Genomic DNA, 19,298 nt, shown 5'->3' with positions numbered 1-19,298 from the left:
GCCTATACTGTTATGCTTGGCTTGAATATCTCTAGTTTGTATTTTTGCTGCTGGGTGCTAATTTTTGCTGCTGAACCTAAGTTTGGCCTTAGTTCATATGCTGATCTCTAGTTTGTATTTTTGCTGCTGGGTGCTAATTTTCATAGATGAGCACCTTGGAAGTGGTATGTGGTGTTCTGCATGTGCTAGTGATACTAAGCATCCTATCTAAATTTAACCTTAGTTCATATCAGTGTGGCCTTATCAGCATGATTTGACCATGAATCCATGATACTATCTAGTGCAGCCAATGGGTTACTTGTGGTACCAATTGCTCTTATGAAATGGACAGTGCCACGTGCAAATGAACTGAAACATTTTATTTTATTTTATTTTGCGGGTACTTTGAGTCTTGACCATCTATGGTGAGCCAGTGAGTAATCGTGGCCGAGTCATTGATACTCACCTAGCAGCCACTTGTTGGCCACTTGATTCAGAGTTCCAAACCATATAACCCCAAGTCTACTTTCATCATAGAAATGAAAGATAAACGGATGAGGTCGATGGAGTGAGCAAGTAACCATGTGGTATCTCTTCTGTTTTGTTTTCTTTCTTCCTGCTTAAGACATGCTTCCTCTTGCTTAAGAAACAACATATTAGTGCATCTTTACACACTACTGCTTAGTTTCGATTGTTATGGCTCACAACTGGTTACGTATGTTGATTGTTCAATGTGTTCCTGATATATCATGCAGAACCCTATGTAGTAAATGTGGTGCTTTTCTGGTTTAATTGCCTGTTTTTTTTCAGAAAACAAACATAGCGTAAATGGAGAAGCTCCCTGTGTTTAGATTTACCTTTCCTGTGTGACAGTAATTCCATTCATCTATTAAATGTAACTAGTATAACTTTTCAGTTTCAGTTCAATTAATTAATTGTGCTTGTAAACTTCACCCATTATAAATGCTCTTATTAGCCTTCTATGCCTCTCTCTAGACCAAGAAGACCAACCGATCCCAGTTTGTCAAGTAATTAGTAACCTGACATGCACACCCCATGTTTCAACATCTCAACTAGATAAGTAGCTATAAGATTCAGAGCCTCCTTTTCCACTTTCCAGTGAAGGTACCAATCTATTATGCATGTACACCATATATGAGGTCTAGCTAGGAACCTTTGGAGCATTTGCTACTGCTCCTTAAACAAGTTGTAGTGTTAGTTAGTGTTCTTTCACCAGATTACTACTATTTGAAACTCACATACTAACGAAAAAACCTGCCCTTGCAGTACTACAAAATTCAGATTATTCTACTTCTGAATATCTGGCGTGTGTGGTGTGTGATCTGGACTGGTCAAAAGAATTAGTACAACTTGCAGAACCATGTAATCCCGTAAATTTTTTAAAGCATTCCTACTAGTGAAAGCATCATCTCAACTTCTGAATAATTAGGTGCTCAGGTTTTGATCTGGGCTGCAGTAAAATTTGACTAAAATCAGAGTTACCTTGCGATGTGATTTTGCGTGATAGGTGTTTGTGGTAATATCTGTATATGTATTCCAGATCATTTACATTAACAATGATATATTTCTGTAATGGTGAAGAAATACCTTCTTGAGTTTTATATGAAACTTTACTGTTAATTGAGTCGTTCTTGAGTTTCATGAACTTGATATGAACAAATTGGATTAAGAAATCCTGATGCTTATTAATTTTTTGAAGGCCAATGGCAATCTGGAGAAGGAAGTTCTGTCCTTGGTTTTGCTCTATTGGTGAAGCGTCCTCACTGCTATTCTGCAGGAGAATCTGAGATGCACCTCCAACGCCTCAAAATCCAGCAGAAAAATGTTTGGTGTTGCTCCTCCTACTCCTACTCTAGCTAGTTGTACATTGCTGCTACCTACACTTCGCATTCCTGCCACCCATGGATGCCTAACGGAATCACAACCTCAACCAAAATAAAAAAATATTATCAATCTAGTTTGCTACAGTATATGAAAATACAGTTTGGGATTCAGTTGTTGACTTGTGTAATCGTGGCATAAACTGGCACGACTTTGTGGGCTTACTAGTATTGTTAGATGCTGTCTTCAATGGATGGTCTATTGTACTTTTCTTTAGGTGAATTTGTTACAGTGACATTCATTGCATGACCTGCACTTGTACCAATATACCATGCTGGCGCTTGTAGGTTAGTATTGTTAGTGCCTAACATGAGCTTGAGTGTTGTAGTGGAAGTGTAGAATAATAATAGGTTAATGTGTTTTATTTTCCCTTTCTAGTATTTATACAAACTGATGCATTCCTGGCATAAACACAATATTATATAAGATCTGTAAAAGCAAACATTTCACTATGCAACTATAAGATCTGTTTTACCCCTCTAGTATTTTATAACGGGAAAGCTAAAGCTGGAACGTACATTGTTTGTTCTGCTCACTTCTTACATTAGTGTTGCCATTGCATTTGTTTGGTTCTGGCCTGAACAGCAGTACACTAATGCTGATAGCCTTTGTGTTCACTCTTTTACAGGAGCGTTGGGACAAATTTGAAGTGAGAAGCCGTGAAGCCAAGTGCAAAGCCTTGATGATGCCTTACTTGCCAGAGAATTGTTTGTTTTGTTTGACTGTAATAGACTGTAGAGAATGTGACATTGTAACAGATTTACTATTATTTGATAAATTATGTTTATTCTGTTTTGTTTGAAATAGTGATTTAAAAATGTGTGAAATAGAAACCTGACTAGTGGGATTCACGTCGGGAAACAATTTGAGCAATGTTGAAATATCTCATGTGTGGGACCAATGTATGAGATTATGACATGTGGGGCTTGACTGACTAGTGGGACCAACTTCAATATATAATGTCTGAAACTAGAAAATCAATGGACTAAAAAGGCCATGGCCCAGAAATTAAAAAGGCTGAATAGTTGGGCTTGGCCCATATAACTGATCAAAGTTAATGCGAAAAAATTATAAAAAAGGCTGAATTAATGGGCTCGGCCCATATAAACACCCAATTGGACCGGGCCGATTTTAATTTTTGACCTTTTGAATTGGTCACAATTTTGCCACGTCAGATTGCCACGTCGGATCCGACGTGGCCTAGGCAGACAGCTAGTGACCAAAACAAAAGGTCATGGGTTCAACGACCTTCTGTTTTGGTCGTAAACGTCTACGACCTTCTCACAAAGAAGGTCGCTATAGTCAGTTTACGACCCTTAGCTTTTGACCTTCTGTTTTTGGTCACAAAAAGGTCACAAATGAAAAACCATGACCTTTGAGTGACCAATAGTGGTGGTCACAAGTTGACATATTTCTTGTAGTGAACCCTACGATCCTGCCTAACTCTTTTCGGAATCCTGTTGTACAAGTCTGGCGCCAGTTCCTGAATCTTCGCTCCATCGAGCTACATATCTTCCCAGATTATCACACTCCATGGTCACCACTAATAAACAGCGGAGAGACCCCTCTCTCCATCCTTTCCATCCCCAAATGATGCAGTGTCCTACTATATAATCTGGAATCCTACAAAATCTATTTTTAGAGAAAAAGCATACGCCCGACTTTATAAATAAAGCCATAAGACAAGTAGCACCACATAGTAGATCGTTCCACACAGCAACCAGACCCAAACCGCGGGTCAAACGAAAGAGAAGACAGTCAGGTACATGGCTCCCTCGCCAGTACATGGCACGCAGGCCGGAAAAGAAACAGCCCAACTACACCTAGTCTTAGAGCATCTCCAGCCGCGCCCCCAACAAGCCCCCCAGACGACTTTTCGGCCGCCGGCGCCAAAAAATCGGTCCAGTCGCGCCCCAAGGGCCCAGTTTTCGCTGGCTCGGGCCGAAATTGGCGCCGGCGGACCCAACCCGAACCCAGCTCGCTGGGGGGCGCTCGGGGGCGCCGGGCGAATCGTTTTTGGCGCGAAAGAGCCGCGGGCCCTCCTTGCTAGCGACTCGCCTCTCTTCTCGCCGCTTCGTCGTCCTCATCACCTCGTTTCCCGCCGCGAATCAATGCCAAAGCTGCCGCGCGCTGCCGCGCCGGTCAGGCTCCATTGATGCCTCACGGGCGGCGCAGTGAAGACCGGACGATGCGCATCCCCTCGCCCGCCACGCGTACTACGTGGCGCCTCCGCCTATATAAGCCGACCCCCAGCACGCCGGAGACACGCACAGAGCCTCCACTGCCGACGCGTCATTTCTCCCCCTTCCTCCCCTCCTCTCGCCGTCTCCAGTTCAAAGCATGGCCGAGCGCTTCCCAGGCGACGGCGCAGCGGCGAACGGCTTCGGTCGCCGCCATCTTCACGAGTACAAAGCTCGGCTCCTTTTCGAGGCCGAGTACCCGGTCCCGCCGGACATGCGGATGCCCGGGGCGTGGAGAATCAGCGTCGGCGGCGTGCCGGTGCCACCACCACCCACCGTGGCGCTGCGTGCGGAGATCGCGCGTATCCGCGCCTCCCTGCCGCGGGCGGCGAGGGAAGGACCACAGTACGTCCCCGACAGCCCGCTCTGGGAGCCCTACTTACGCCGCCGGCACGCCAAACAGCTCGAGGCCACGAACGGCGTCGTGCCCTCCGGCAGGCTCAACTCTGAGGGGCGACGTCGATGGTGGGGCGTGCCCGGCCGCACGCTGGAGGCCGTCCTCGAGTACATCGAGGGCGGCAACGCGCCGAGGCTCGAGTACCCCGCTCCCCCGTCCTTCTCTCGCCGACATGGGAGCTCGTGGACGCCGAGGCGCATGGAGCAGCCCGGGGCGTCCTCCTCCTCGTCCGGCTCTCCCTACCTCCGCCCCGTCAAGCCGGAACCCTAGGACACGCCTGTCAGCGGGCGCACCCGCAGCTCCGACGTCCGCATCGGCGACTCCACCCCCCTCTGGCCGCTTCGTCCTCGTCGCGCCCAAGCCGGAGCCCGGCCTCCCCGCGGAGTACGAGGAGATAGCCCGGCGCGGCTTCTCCGACGAGGAGGCCCTACAGTGGGCGCGGAACGACTACCTCCGAGACGAGATGGTCGGGCAGCACCGGGCCCTGGAGGAGATAGCCGCCCGCAAATGTGGGCGCGAGGACGAGCACGACTTCGTGATCCTCGACAGCGACGACGATGAGGACGCCCCCGAACCATCCAACCCGCCGCGCCAACCGGAGGGTTGCAGCAGGGACGGCGGCCGCGGAGACGACGACGATGACGACGGCGGCGACTACACGCGGTTTTACAGCCTCCTCGGGATGTAGAACTGCAAGGGCGGCGGGCGGCGAGGAGCGGCAAGGAGCAGCCTAGTAGTTTTTTTTCTTTTTTGTAAAATATGTTTAAATTTGAACGAACTCGCCGAAGTTTGCGTTGAATTTGTGCCGTGTTTGCGCCGTATTTAATTTTTTTTAAACATGGGCGCCACGACTGGGGGGCATCACGTCCCCAGCGCGCGGTTTAGCGCCGGTGCGCCCCCAGAGGGCGATTTTTAGCTCCTTCTGGGGGGCCAAGGGCAGAAGATGCTCTTACGATCCCAAAAGAAGCTAAGCCTCCTGCTCTTGTCTGCATAACTGAACGGCCAAAGCCCGAACTTTGGAGATTAGCATGGAAAGCGTGTCCTGACCCAATTTTTTTTTACTTATTTGGGCTTCTCTTCATCGGCTTGACAAGTTTGTGGACAAAAATGTCCTTTTCTGAACTGCCGACTTGATGTGCCTACTTGCATCCACTTGCAAACTTATCTACGTGCAGCGAAATTTTCTCAAATTTCAAAATATACTAGACCTGTATACCTTAAATTGAAACCCACATGAACTTTATAATCAGAACAAGAATGAAATTGGTCAATTAATTGATTACTTCTATTTAAAACAAAGTATTTTTTTGAGGAATAACTTCCGATCTACTCATTTTCAATTATGGCAGTACCACCAATATCAGAAATAATAAAAATTAGATCCAGATTCATAGACCACCTAACGACTACTACAAGCATAAAAGCAAACCAAAGGCACGCCGCCATCATCGCCCTTCCCTCGCCAGAGTCGGGCAAAATTTATTATAGTGGACAGTCAGGAAGTCGTTGTGTTAAGGCCCCATAGGACCAGCGTAAACAACAACCACTGCATTTGAAGAGTAGCGTAGACCGGAAGTACCCAACCCAAAGACATACGAAGGGATCAGACTACGCCCAGATCTGTGCAGATCCACCAAGAACAGATCCATCGAACACTGATACGTCTCCAACGTATCTATAATTTATGAAGTGTCCATGCTATATTTACATCAATTATATATGGTTTGATGCATTTTTATATTATTTTTACGGACTAACTTATTAATGTAGTGCATAGTGTTAGTTCCTATTTTCTGCATATTTTTTGTTTCACTGAAAATCAATATCTAGGAAGGTCAAAATGTCATAGGAATTACGGTGATTTTTTATTGAATATATATGGTTTTTTGGAAAAATTATCAATGCAAGATGGTGCCCGAGGGCCCCACAAGCCAGACCGGCACGCCCTACCCCCAAGGGCACTCCCCCGGGATTGTGGGCATCCCTTAGGTCAGTTGGAGCCCTTCTTTCGCCGCAAGAAAGCCAATTTCCGGAGAAAATTCCCTCAAAAGTTTAGCCTGGTCGGAGTTACGGATCTCCTGCTATGAAAGAAATGGCGAAAGGCCAAAAAATATACGCGAAATAGAGAAGAAAACAGAGAGATCCAATCTCAGAGGGGCTCTCACCCCTTCGGGCGCCATGGAGGCCAAGGGCCAAAGGGGACACTACTAGGGAAAACCATATACACAATATCTTAGTAGTAGCGCTGGATAAAATAGGACGCTACGGCTACTTAGTAGTAGCGTTTTTAGTTAGACCGCGCTACTGCTACTGCTTTAGCAGTAGCACGTTCTGCCAAAGCGCGCTGCTGCTATACTTGTACGGGGCGTAGATGGCTAGCCCCACTTAGCAGTAGCGCGTATGCGTGACCAGCGCTACTGCTACGTCCCTTCGTAGCAGTAGCGTGTATAGCTGAAACGCACTACTACTTAGTTACCTTATCCTGGAGCGGTTCTCACTGCACCCTCTCACTCACTCTCGCTCTCACTCGCTCTCGCCGCGCCGAACCCATCGCCCGCCGCCGTGCGCTGCTCCTCGCCGAGGTACTCCCTCCTCCCCCCTCCTCCTCCGGCCACCCTCCTCCCCCCGCCCCCTCCCTCCTCCTCCTTCGGCCGCCCTCCTCAAACCGCACCTCCCTCCTCCTCCGGTCGCCCTACTTCTTCCTCCTCCTCCAGACGCCCTCCTCCCCCCGCCCCTCCCTCCTCCTCCTCCGGTCGTCCCTCCCTCCTCCTCCTCTGGCCGCCCCATCCCCCTCCCCCCCCCCCGCCCCCTCCCTCCTCCGATCCCACGCTCCTCCCCCTCCTCTCTCCTTCCTACTCCCTCCAACTCTTTTTTTCACTATAGTTTTTTTACTACTAGTAAGCTTGCACGTGTAACACACGTATTATCATGTGAATTTTTTTATCATTCCTAGAAATAAAATATATCAATAAAATAAACAAAAATATAAGTTAGACAATAGAAAATTAGAGATGTTTAACAATTGTGAAAATAATTTTTTTAACGGAGGCAAAAGCTTAGCCTCATCTCATTAATAAAGAAGTGAATTGCCTGGTTAATTACTAAAAACCAGGCAAACCGATACAACCCACAAAGGGGAACCACCAGCCAACCTGGCTATCCACACAAGAGACAAGACATACACACACACACACACACACGTACACACACCGTCGAAAGAGGAGCGCCGTCAAGGCGGACTACAAGTGCCATTGTCATCACTCCTCCGCAAGCCAGCGACTCCGACTTCACCGCAAACCACCATCATCGTTGCCAAACAGGACACCACCCCGAACCTCCACATTGTATATTGACTGCTGCCAACCAATGCACCCTCTGCCACCCGCAAACCATGCCGCCGCAACCACAGCACCATCACGCTGCCACGCCCCGGCTCTGGCCTACGGCACGCTGAGCCCATCATCGGCAGCAACCACACCTTGTCGCAGCCCACTTGTCGCAGCTCACCACAACCCACACACAACAGACCGCTCCGACCACCACAGACAGCAGACACCGCCAACCGACACCATTGCACAGATGAACTGTGAAATCCCAAACCATTTTTCAAGTCTCACATGCTACACCTCTGAGAGTTTCGGGTAAAGTAGAAGTTCAAATATTAGTCGCGGTACAAATATTAAGAAACTTGATGTACCATCATCCATTTGTTTGCATAGAAACCAATAAACAAACATCACTCCAGTTCAGAGTAGAAAGGCAAACAAAATAAAGACTACATGCAGACAAAAATGAAAATTATGTTAATAAGCTACACAGTGCCACTTATGGGAGAATACATATTGCTAGTACACTTTGTCACTCCTCTCATGGAGAATGAATGAATTGCGATTAGTGAAACTTTCTTCCAGTTGAATGAGTGCATCGAGGTAAAGTTTCAGAGACATGATTATATCATTCGTGGAGACAAAAATACCTTGCAGAAAGCAACAACTCAAAAGGATAATTTACGACTTTTGGCTCAAGAGGATTCGCCTCCATCACCAGCATATAAAATACCAATGAACTAAAGATCAAAGATTCCACAGGCATAGATGTTTCAAGTGATATTTCTATTTCCAGTAAACTGATGAAGTATAGTAATAAAGGAGAAGCTAATTCCATGTGTGCACAACCACCATATGAAATACCAATGTATTACAGCAGGGTATATTCAGTTCATAGATAATCAGTGAACAAGAGGGCATAATTTCAGTTCATAGCCAGCCTGCTATATAATTCATGCTAATTAAAAAGACACTACTCTTAACCCGTCTTCAATAATTCTACAGCTAGAGCAAATTAGGACACAGCTTCTAATTATAAATTCATTTTCTAAGAAGACATTTTCATTGGCATGCCATGTTTTACAAAGTTCCTCTGGCCAAAGGTTAAAATCTAAGAAAAAATGCGTTTCAACTGTTAGTGGAAACACAATTTTTTGGTAGGGTGTGTAAGGTGGTTTGGTAACCCCCTTTACAGAATTTTAATGGCGAATAAACCTAAATGTAAGAGTGGGTCTTACCACACTTCCAAGAACTTTAAATCCTCATCAGTAGCATTTCAAGCCAAATTCTTGGTTAGACAATATAAAATCTCCAGAAAATAATACAGATGAGGTTAATATTGCAAGGCAGCCTTGCCTCCAAACTTGTTACAGCTCGAAGAGATAAATGCTTCAGCAATTATTAGAGTTTTTCTGACCTGAGAGTTTTTCTGGCACCATGAGGGGGCATCAGGAGGGAGTGACTCATTTTCGGTGAGTTTATGCTACATTGTTATCATCGGAAAGAAGAGTTAATACATACTAAATTAATGCGACAAATAAGCATTACAGATGCTCTTGCATTTAATTGGAACCTCGGATAGCTAGAAACAAGTGGGGCCTGACCAAAAGCTGCAATTAGAAACACAAGATGTTAGATATGAGAATTGTTGTACGGAGATTAACCATAGCACAGTCTAATAGAGGAACACATGTTTGTGATAATTGGCCCTGGTTAAGACAGTCAAGAGTTGCAACTCTCTTTTGTGATCAAGATATATGATGCTTCACATTGTATTCTGCTTTATTCACATCCAACATTCCTGCATACCACGACTGAACACTTTTCCTTTTAGGATCGTCCGTTGGATTATGTGTCATATTTGTATTACAATCAATAATTGTGTTTGTTAGGTCCTTAAACAGGGAACATTCTCTTGATTCAAATAGAGGCACATCCATTTTTTTCTTACTCATCTGCAGATATAAAAGTACAAATGATAAACAATATATAGAAGGGCACAGAGAGAGTGGTGAAGATCATTTAGGCACGGAGCATAGTCATCTGAACCAGGTCCTGACTATTGTGTACAAAGCATCACAAATTAGTTTCTTAAAAATAAAATAAAGATTTGAGTGTTAACTTATATATGACTTAAGAGCAATGTACGTGTGTACAGTATAGTATTAAATATTTTAGGGTGTTTGGCATCAACAAATATTGCAGTTATATAAACCATAGTATCATCTATACTGTATGTTTTTGGACTATTAAAAAACATCTCAGGACCTCTTTTTTCTAAACTGAGAATGCTTTATTTTTCCCTTCTCTTTCTCACTCCATCCACCCTTTACTTCTGCCTTGTATTTTCTACTTGAGTGCTTCAGTTGCATCTTGGTTCTCAGCCGTGCGTACAGGTTTTAAAGCATTGCTAGACAAAGATACTTGTCCATTGTTCATCAGTCAGGATACTGATGGGTAAAAGTGGATAGTGGTTGTGGAAGGTCCAACTCCTTGAATATGGCGTCAAGCATGGCCTGATTGGGATTTTGACAATGCCCATGGCCTCATCCTACGAAGAATGCATGGTGTCATTGGGTAAAGGCAAAGGAGGAAAATAACAACTGGTAGTTGCTTATAAAAAGCACTCTACAATTAATCAGTTTGGAAGAAGGGTGATTTTAACCTTCAGTATCATTCTGGACTTCTGGTATGAAAAATATCTTAGCTAAATCATGTATAGTCACGTTGTGTATATATATAATCCATGTCAAATATAGACATGCAGAAGTCTGTTAGTACTTACTCCATGCATCACGACAATTATAAAGCAGTAAAAATAGATGAATGCATTTGCTAGTTTGTCCCGGTGAAGAACCCAAACTAAACGTGAAGACAAATCTTCTATTCTTAAGAAGGGATTCTCTGAATTAGATTGTAGTAGATGTCTTAAAGATGGACGGGGATCTCACTTGAAAGTCGCTGAAAAAAAATCATGCTACACAAATCAGGTGCTACGAATTTCTTCAGTGGTGAGCCAAAGATGAATTGCTCTCTGTAAAATCAATTGCGATGGATTCTGAAGATACAAAGGAAACGACAGGGATGTTTAGAAAGAACCGTTCGTGCCGTTCGGTGGAAGTCTTTTCTTGCCGAGGGTTTGTTGAGGCTCGGCTGCTCTGCAGGAAAAAGAGGACGGAGGAGGGTTAGGAGCGGGATTAGCGGGATAGAGTAGATCAAAGAAAAGAACTAAGCAGATACTCCCTTTGTTCGGAATTACTCGTCCAAGAAATGAATGTATCTAGATGTATTTTAGTTGTAGATACATCCATTTTTGTGACAAGTAATTCCGAACGGAGGGAGTACATGACATGGTTGTACCTCGTGGTGAATCAACAGTACCATGTGCAATGACTGAAACTGTAAACACATAGTGGTTTCAAAGACCCAGGACCACTTCGCCTCGCCTCCCTCGAGCACGCAAGTCGCATGGCCTCGCGAGACGGGTAGACTGCGGGGTCGGACGACGGAGAGGGGCCGGTGCAGGGTGTGGCCAGGCGCCGCCACAAGGCAAGGAGTTGAGGACGGGACGGCGGCTCCAGAGTCCAGTGTGAGGCATGACAAGGTGTTACGGGTGGAACAGCGGCGCCGGTGCACAGCAAGGTGTTGTAGTGGACGGTGTGGGAGCGCGGCTATGGAGCGGCATCGAGGCAAGCCTGGGAGGATGGGAGGAGCGGTTAGCGAACCTGTCGATGGAGGAGGAGAGTGGAGGCGCAGATGTGGAGGGGATTGGTTCTGGGCCGAGCGACCAGTGCTATAGCGCGGGCCGAGCGGCGTGAAGGGGGAGGCGGGGCTGAACGGTTGGCGGGGCGAAGAGGACGTGCGAGGTGCGAGGATTAGCGTGTTAACAAAGATTTCGTTAAGGAAGATTTTAGACCATTGATTGTGATCAGACGGTTAATATGCTAAGTTGGATCTGCCCTCTCTTGCTTTTATAGTGGTAGTAGATTGTATAATGTAGTTTTTTTACTATTTTTAGTAAGTGTTTAAAATAATTAATAAGTGAATTAATAAACTAGTTGAACTAGTTTGATTTTAGTAAGAACTAGTTGAATTAATAGAACTAATGTATTTTTAGTAAGAAAATTAATATAACTAGTTGAACTAGTTTATTTTTAGAAAGAACTAGTTTATTTCTATTTATAGTAAGTTTACTTTTAGTAAGAACTAGTTGAATTAATAGAACTAGTTGTACATGTCACATTTGTTGTTATTTTTTTCAGTTTAAGCAATTATTCCCGCATCGACGTCGACGATGCCTATCCCGCATCCTCGTTGTCGATACCCGTCGTTCGCTAGGGTTTTAGTTGTATTAGTGATGTTATATGTATGATACTATTCGGGATGTATTAGTGATAACTTATAGGGTTTTTGTTTTTGCAGAAATCAAGGAGCCCCTCCATCATTCCCGCTGTCGTCCCCGACATCGGCCCCCTCCGACATCGAGGTGAGACCAGCCAAATCTCCATGTCAATATGAGTCCTATAAGATATGATGTAGATAAAAACATGTATATCTTGTGTTGCTCAAATATGATATGTGGTTGCCCAAGTGGCCGGTCATGTTTGCAGGTTACACCTCCGAGTGACCTATATTTTGCCAGAGTGTTGATTAATTTCTGTTCCAGCAAATTTTAGGCGCTCGATATGTCTTGTTTTAGCAAAGGTCATGCCGGAATTTTCCGTGAATTTTGGCATAACTTGTGCTAGAATATGTAGGAAATATCGAGTGGCCTGGAAATATCGAGGCCGAAGAATCCCAACTGTTGTCGTGGGGTCATTTCTCCTTCTTCTCTGGGTGCTAGACCTTTATTATGCACTAGGGGAAGGAGGAGTAACGACCATCACCGACGGTCGGAAATGTCAGAGAGGAATCAGTGAGGGAGTGTATCCACCATATATGAGAGGACAAAGAATCTCAACTGTTGTCGTGGGGGTAGCTTCTCCTTCGTTCCCATGTGCTAGACAATTTGGTGTAATGCACTCGGGAACGAAAGGAGGAGCTACCATCACCGACGGTCGAATATATACACTATGTGAGCTGAGAGTTTTCAAGAAAAGACTCGACAGACCCATAGTCAACCCGTGATGAATAATAATAATCTAATTTAGTTTTTGTAGTACATATATTTAATTATACAAGTTTAATCTTTGAATTATGAACATAGGAATGTCGTCGGACGAAGAAGGTCCCAAGGAGTGCTCCTGGTGCGGCGACAACCGGGGTTTCTGTGACAGGCCTCACCTGGACGAAGATCGGCCTTCCGCATTAAGCTCGAGGAGGCCTTCGATTGTGAAACGGTACACTACGACGCTACGTATTTTTTTCGTAATTCTTGACTTCTACTACTTCAACATGTAATTTTCGTCTTTTACAATTCAACTAGCTTATCCCATGCCATGCAAGACGCCATGTCTTGGAGAGGATGGGTTTTGAAGATCATGAGAGGAATGAAACAAAGAAAATTAACCTAAGGACCCATCATGGTATGGATTTTGAGGTAAATCTATACAATTCTGAGAGCGTATCCAATTTTGGTTCCCGGGTTGGGAAGTACTTTGCAAGATGTATGATTTTCAAGATGGTATGTTTGTCACCATGGATCTTGGTGATCCTGACATCGACCAAGACAATTTGGACATTTGGGTTCTTTTTGATACGCTTCCAATTCTACCGCTATGTGAGTTCCTCAAACATAGTTATTAAGTAATTTATATTGTTTATTTCAAAATAGTTGACAGCTTATTTTCATTGATAGCTTATTTTCATTCTTCAAAGAGTGTGCGTAAAATGGTAGACAGAACAAACTACACCGATGGCTTTGAGTTAACTTATCAAGAGAAAAATCATCTGGTCGCATATTGTATTGACATTGAGAATTACAATGCCTTTTATTGAACTCCTCCAAATTATGGTGAATACGTTCCACTAGTGCATGTGTTGAACAACGATAACTTTCATGGAGATTTCCTGGTAAGACTTTTTACTATTACGACATCCATACATCTTTTGCATACTTCTAAAACTGAACTACATTGCTAACTACGAAGTTATTACTATGTTTTTCAACAGAAAATCCCGATGGATTGTGTGCCTTATTTGATGTATCAGAATGGTCGCCTTGATGTTTTGAACATACAGGCAGGTCATCCTACGAATCTCACCTGTGCATACCGGATTTCTAAAAATGGTGAACACATGATAATCAAACAATGTAAGAAATGTATGAACATTCATAAGGAGGTTCTTGGAAGCAACATTGTGCGACAGAATAATCTCCATTCTCCATAATGGAGAGTCAGGGGCTATCTTGTTTTATGCTATTTTACCTAAGATAATATAGTAGGTCCTAAGAGAATGTAGTAGGTCCTATGAGGTACAATATGTTTATGAGAGTTGATGATGATGAGTAGTTGTGATTATGTCTAGTGACCAACTTGTATGTGATGTCTCATTGATGAAAACGATGATCATGGGGAGGTGTTATATGACAATGATGTATTATGATGCTAAGTTGTTAATGATATGATGATGATGATGATATTTATTATATCATTGGGTGAAGGAACCGTGGATTAGTTTCAAGTGGATGTTCACCGTGGATTAGTTTCAAGTGGATGGCATCCACTTGAAACTAGTGCACGGTTCTTTCTTCCACTGATGTAATAACTCATTATGATGTAAATTCATTCTCTAAATTGTTGCGATATGAAAACTTGTATAAAGGTGTATGAATACAACATGAAATAAAAAAGAAATAGGGAATAATAGTAGTAGCGCGTGCTAGGAGAAGAGCTACTACTAATTACCAGAAGCGCTCGTTTTAGAAAGCGCTGCTACTAAGTCGATGTAGCAGTATACTGCTAACCTTTAGCTGTAGCGCCTTACTAGTAGCGCGGTCAAACCAACGCTATTGCTAACCTTTAGCTGTAGCGCCTTACAAGTAGCGCGGTTATCCGCGCTACTGATAGGCTTTATAAACGCGCTAGTGCTAGGGTTTTCCCTAGTAGTGGGAGAACCTCTCCCCATCTAGGGGGTGTGGGAGCTAAATCCGGCAGATCTCGGGTAGGGGCCCTCGACCTGGTGATCTTGACTATATGGCAACATGAAGTATGGAGACACGATGTTTACCCAAGTACGGGCCCTCTCGAAGAGGTAAAACTCTATGTGTTGCTTGTATTGTATTGATTGTGCATGGGTAGAAAGTACAAGATGATCTACCTCGAGATCGTATGCATGAATTTAACCTGCCTCTACAGACTAAACCCGTGGCTTATATAATGCCTGGGGTACCTAGGTTTGCACAGGGTCGGTTACATCTAGATATGACATGCTAACTATTTGAATATGCCTTGAAGTGTACGTCAAGTTTTCGAAGGATTCTATCTTGAGCACGTTGAGGGCCGTAGTATACGTGGTCCAGTCTTCGGCAGTGGTGGTCCCTGGCTCGGCCCATGATTAATAGTCCGACGTGGTTTGTACCCCCTAATCCAGGGCACCGTCAGGGAGACCATGATGGAGGAGCCTCTCTCTCCTCTCCTGGTGGCGCCGGTGTGCCATTTGGGGAACCATCATCGTGGTGATCATCTTCATCAACGTCACCATCTTGATCACCTTCCTTATTTTTTTCAGCGGTCCACTCTCTCGCAATCCACTATAATCCCCTATTTGAACATGGTGTCCTACCACTTTATCCGATCTTTTTTTTAACACAGTACAATCGAAGTCACTCACATACACAAGCATACACTCACCCCTATGAACGCGCTCACACCCTACCTCTACGAGCACCTCCGAAAGACTGAGCTGGCATATCTTGAGATTTTACAAAGTCACCACAGACGCCTCACAGTGGATGTAATCGTATCCTCCAACTGAACGAACATCGTCGGAAGCCTGAAATGAATTCAGGAATAATGCGAGCATCAATGTCAAGTCGACTTAAACCTTGGGGGACTGGCGATACCACTCTCCTACTATCCAACCATAGATTAGTTCACTATAGGATCTTATCTTAATATATATGGTTTCGAAGTTTATTACTAACCTTATTATTTGAACCAGAGCCTGGATTTTTTTTGGAGCCATGCAGAGAATTGCATGTTATCTGTGTATTATTGTTTTAATAGTTAAATTTTCTTTGTTTGACGAAAATTATAGCAATGTATATCAGCATTTATAATATTGAATAGATAAATAGAGCTATTGACGATCTAAATGACAATGATATGTTTCCTGTAAACTTTGGCCAAAGTTGTAGAAGTTTGACTTCTTAAACATTCGCTAAGTTGGAGCAGTCTTTCAAAAAATGAATAAACCTTATATTTTGGAATGAAAGAAAAACATTATAAAAAAGGAAAACAAATTGCCACCCATTTTGAAGTTTGAGATTTATAGCCTAAAATAATTATAACAGATTTTTCTGTGCACTGCCTAGGTTGTCCCTCAGCTACGAGCTGTGTCGTAGGACACAAAGCTATGATTAAAGATGCAAACGAGCATTTGGCAAAAAAAAAATTAGTACTAAAAATTTTGTATTGAATTGTGGGACCTGGTAAGAAGGATCCCTTCAAAAATTAGCGTATGCTTCGTATCGCAGTGTGCACACGGTATTCTTTAGTAAAAGGCAAAAGAATAGTTCGCTTTGTGCCCGCTGCGCAACTGCGTGCTTTCGAATGGACGGCTTGGCCCTAGTCTTGGCCATGGGAAGCCCGGCCCGGCCGGCCCGGCCCGGCCCGGTCCGACGCTGCCCCCGGGCCAGGCTCGGGCCTAGTTTTTGAGCCCAAAGGCCGGGCCCTCATTTTTGCCATTTTCTGAAGGTCGGGCCGGTCCGGCCCGAAGCCCGACGGGCTTTTACGTGCTCGGGCCCAGAAACACAGGCCCGATGGCCGGGCCGGGCCCAGGCTTGAGTTTTTTGTGTCGGGCTTGGCTAGGCCCAGCCCAAAGCCCGGCCCGGCCCGAGGTTTGACCAGGTATACTTGGCCCTCCTTATATATTGCTGTGTGCTAGCGCTGTGACCTCGAAGTAGCGGTGTGGGACTATTCTCTATGCGAGAGCAGCAGCCTCCGCGCAGCCGCGAGCAGGTGCAAAAGGCCGAGGCCTTCACGGACGGGGGCAAGCCAGTAGGCTTCTGGGCCCAGGACTTCACGGACGGGTATATACTAAGAGGCCGCATATATACTAAAAAAAACTACTCATTCCTTTTCAAAATAATAAGTGTCTCAATTTTACTAGCTCTAGTACAAATTTGTACTAAGCTCAAGACACTTCTTTTGAGACGAAGGAGTATAAAAAAAGCAAACCCGTGTTGTCATCTCTCGCTCAATCTCTCCTCGATCGGACGACCCACTGATCGGATGAGATACTTTCCTGTTCTCTTCGAGACGATCAGATATCTTTTTTTTTGCGGGGGAGACGATCAGATCTCTATCATGTGGTCTCTCTAAAAAAACTGTTTTTGTGGTTTCTCGGAAAAGATGATATCTGTTTTTCTAACACAATAAAATCGAAGTTGCTCACATACACGAGCATATAAATGTCTCTATGAACGCACGCACACTCTATCCCGATGAGCATCTCCGAGAGAAAGAGCGGGCGTAGCATTTTGAGATTTTTATGAAGTTCCCACCTGCGCTTCACAGTTGGGAGGGACATCTTTTCCCACTGAACGAACATCGTCGGAAGTCTGAAATAAATCCAGAAAAATGCGAGAACTAAAGTCAGGTTTAGGACTTAAACCCTGGCAAGCTAGGGATACCACTGTCCTCCTAACCATTCAACTACATGTTGGTTCGCAAAAAATATATCTGTTATGCTAGCATGTATGGATGTACATTGCTTGGGCAAGATCTCCTTGACAAATCTCATGTACGTCAACAACATTTTTAGCTTTTAATTTTGTCATCGTAAACAGGCGGGTACGAAGGCATATGCACCATAAGACACTGACGAAACTAGTACTATTATGCCTTCTCTTTCCTCCTCCACAAGAAAAGACCCCAGGTTGTCCTGTTCCACTTGTCATCGCCGCCGCTGATCCGCCCATCTTCGCTGGCCTTTGGGCCATGGAGGTGTGGAGGACAGTGGTATCCCCGTTCTCATTCTTGTTAGGTTTAGTGTCTTGGTTTGACCTGTGTGGCTGTTGCGATGTAACTCGGTATGTATAATGTAACCCACGTTCTTCCCCGTCTCGATGATGTGTCTAGCATCGTCGGAGGGTGTGTGGAGGTGTGTCTCCGTCGGATCTCGCGGGATTCAATCAGTGATGGTCTTCGGTGGATCTGTTTGGATCCGGTCTTCGTTTGGGTGTTTACAGGTTTGAACATTTTGATCTATGACTTTCTTTATCGGCGATGGCCGCTGCTCTAGTGCGTTGGTCCTATCGGGTCTTAGTACGGCAACTTCCTAATTGTCTACTACAACAAGTTTTGACCAACTTCGGCGAGGGAGGAGGCGATGACGGCGGCGCGCCTTCGGCTTGCTCCAGTGTTTGTAGTTGCCTTTAGGTGGTCCAAGGGCTTGGTTTTAATTTTTATTACTTCTAATGTTCTTGAACTGTCATGATTGAAGATGAATAGATTGGAAGTTTCTGACACACACAGACAAAATAAAGAATCTTGCTAAATTCAATAGTCAAACGTAGGCTCATACATACCCAGAAAATGCAGCAAGGTGAGCCCTGGGGTTGCAGAGCTGTCAACAAGCAGTGCTTTCTAATACAATCTAGCCAAGTGTCTTAACAATACATATAGTTGACGAGAACCTAATCACTACGTCGGACTAGTTTTCAGAGTGTTTACACAGCACGAAAAGGATAACACCAGCCAACTCTCCGTTGCGTTGGGAAAATGACAATCACAACTTCACAAGGTTCATTCCCCGTGGTAAATTGGCACGGTAGAACATGATATCGTTGGTGCTACCTCATGCACGCAAAAAGTGGAGTTACCTCAAAAGTCCATCATATCAGATGCAACTCTACCTTATGTCGGTGTAGCCGTAGCTGTAGACCTGTAATCGGTGTTGATTCTAGGGTAAAGCCATCAGGAGCCAACTATGTTGTGATTGCATCACGCATAGGCTGATCGTGACGCATCCAGACAGTAAAAGCGTAACATGGTAAATTTGGCGATGAGCCTAGACTATAACCATTATCATTGAGCATGCAGTAAGGACTCAAACATCTTCAAGGATGGGTGTGCTATACAATTGATTGGCAATGAGTCAATTTTGATGTTAAACCTTCGTGTCAACTTACTTCTTATTGCCCTAAACATTTTGGCCCATCTGCGTACGGAAAAACGGACCTACATTCAGTTCAACCATATGATCCATGGCTGGCCTGTTATGTTCAAGACCAAGAACGATGATGTCGAAGCAGCAAGGAGGCAAGTCCTGGTGTCTAGGAGTTTAACT

The 19,298-nt window shown here is 44.5% G+C and overlaps 1 non-coding gene across 1 annotated transcript; it reads right to left on the bottom strand.

Annotated features, from left to right (window-relative positions):
- Positions 1 to 16,429: 16,429 nt before the first annotated feature.
- Positions 16,430 to 16,546, bottom strand: LOC123163312 (U5 spliceosomal RNA). Its single transcript, XR_006481835.1, has one exon. It is a non-coding gene; the product is annotated as a U5 spliceosomal RNA (small nuclear RNA).
- Between the last annotated feature and the right edge of the window lie 2,752 nt (positions 16,547 to 19,298).

The sequence above is a fragment of the Triticum aestivum genome, chromosome 7B, assembly GCF_018294505.1.
Source record: "Triticum aestivum cultivar Chinese Spring chromosome 7B, IWGSC CS RefSeq v2.1, whole genome shotgun sequence".
Lineage (NCBI taxonomy): Eukaryota > Viridiplantae > Streptophyta > Magnoliopsida > Poales > Poaceae > Triticum > Triticum aestivum.
This window is presented reverse-complemented; position numbering and strand designations above follow the sequence as displayed.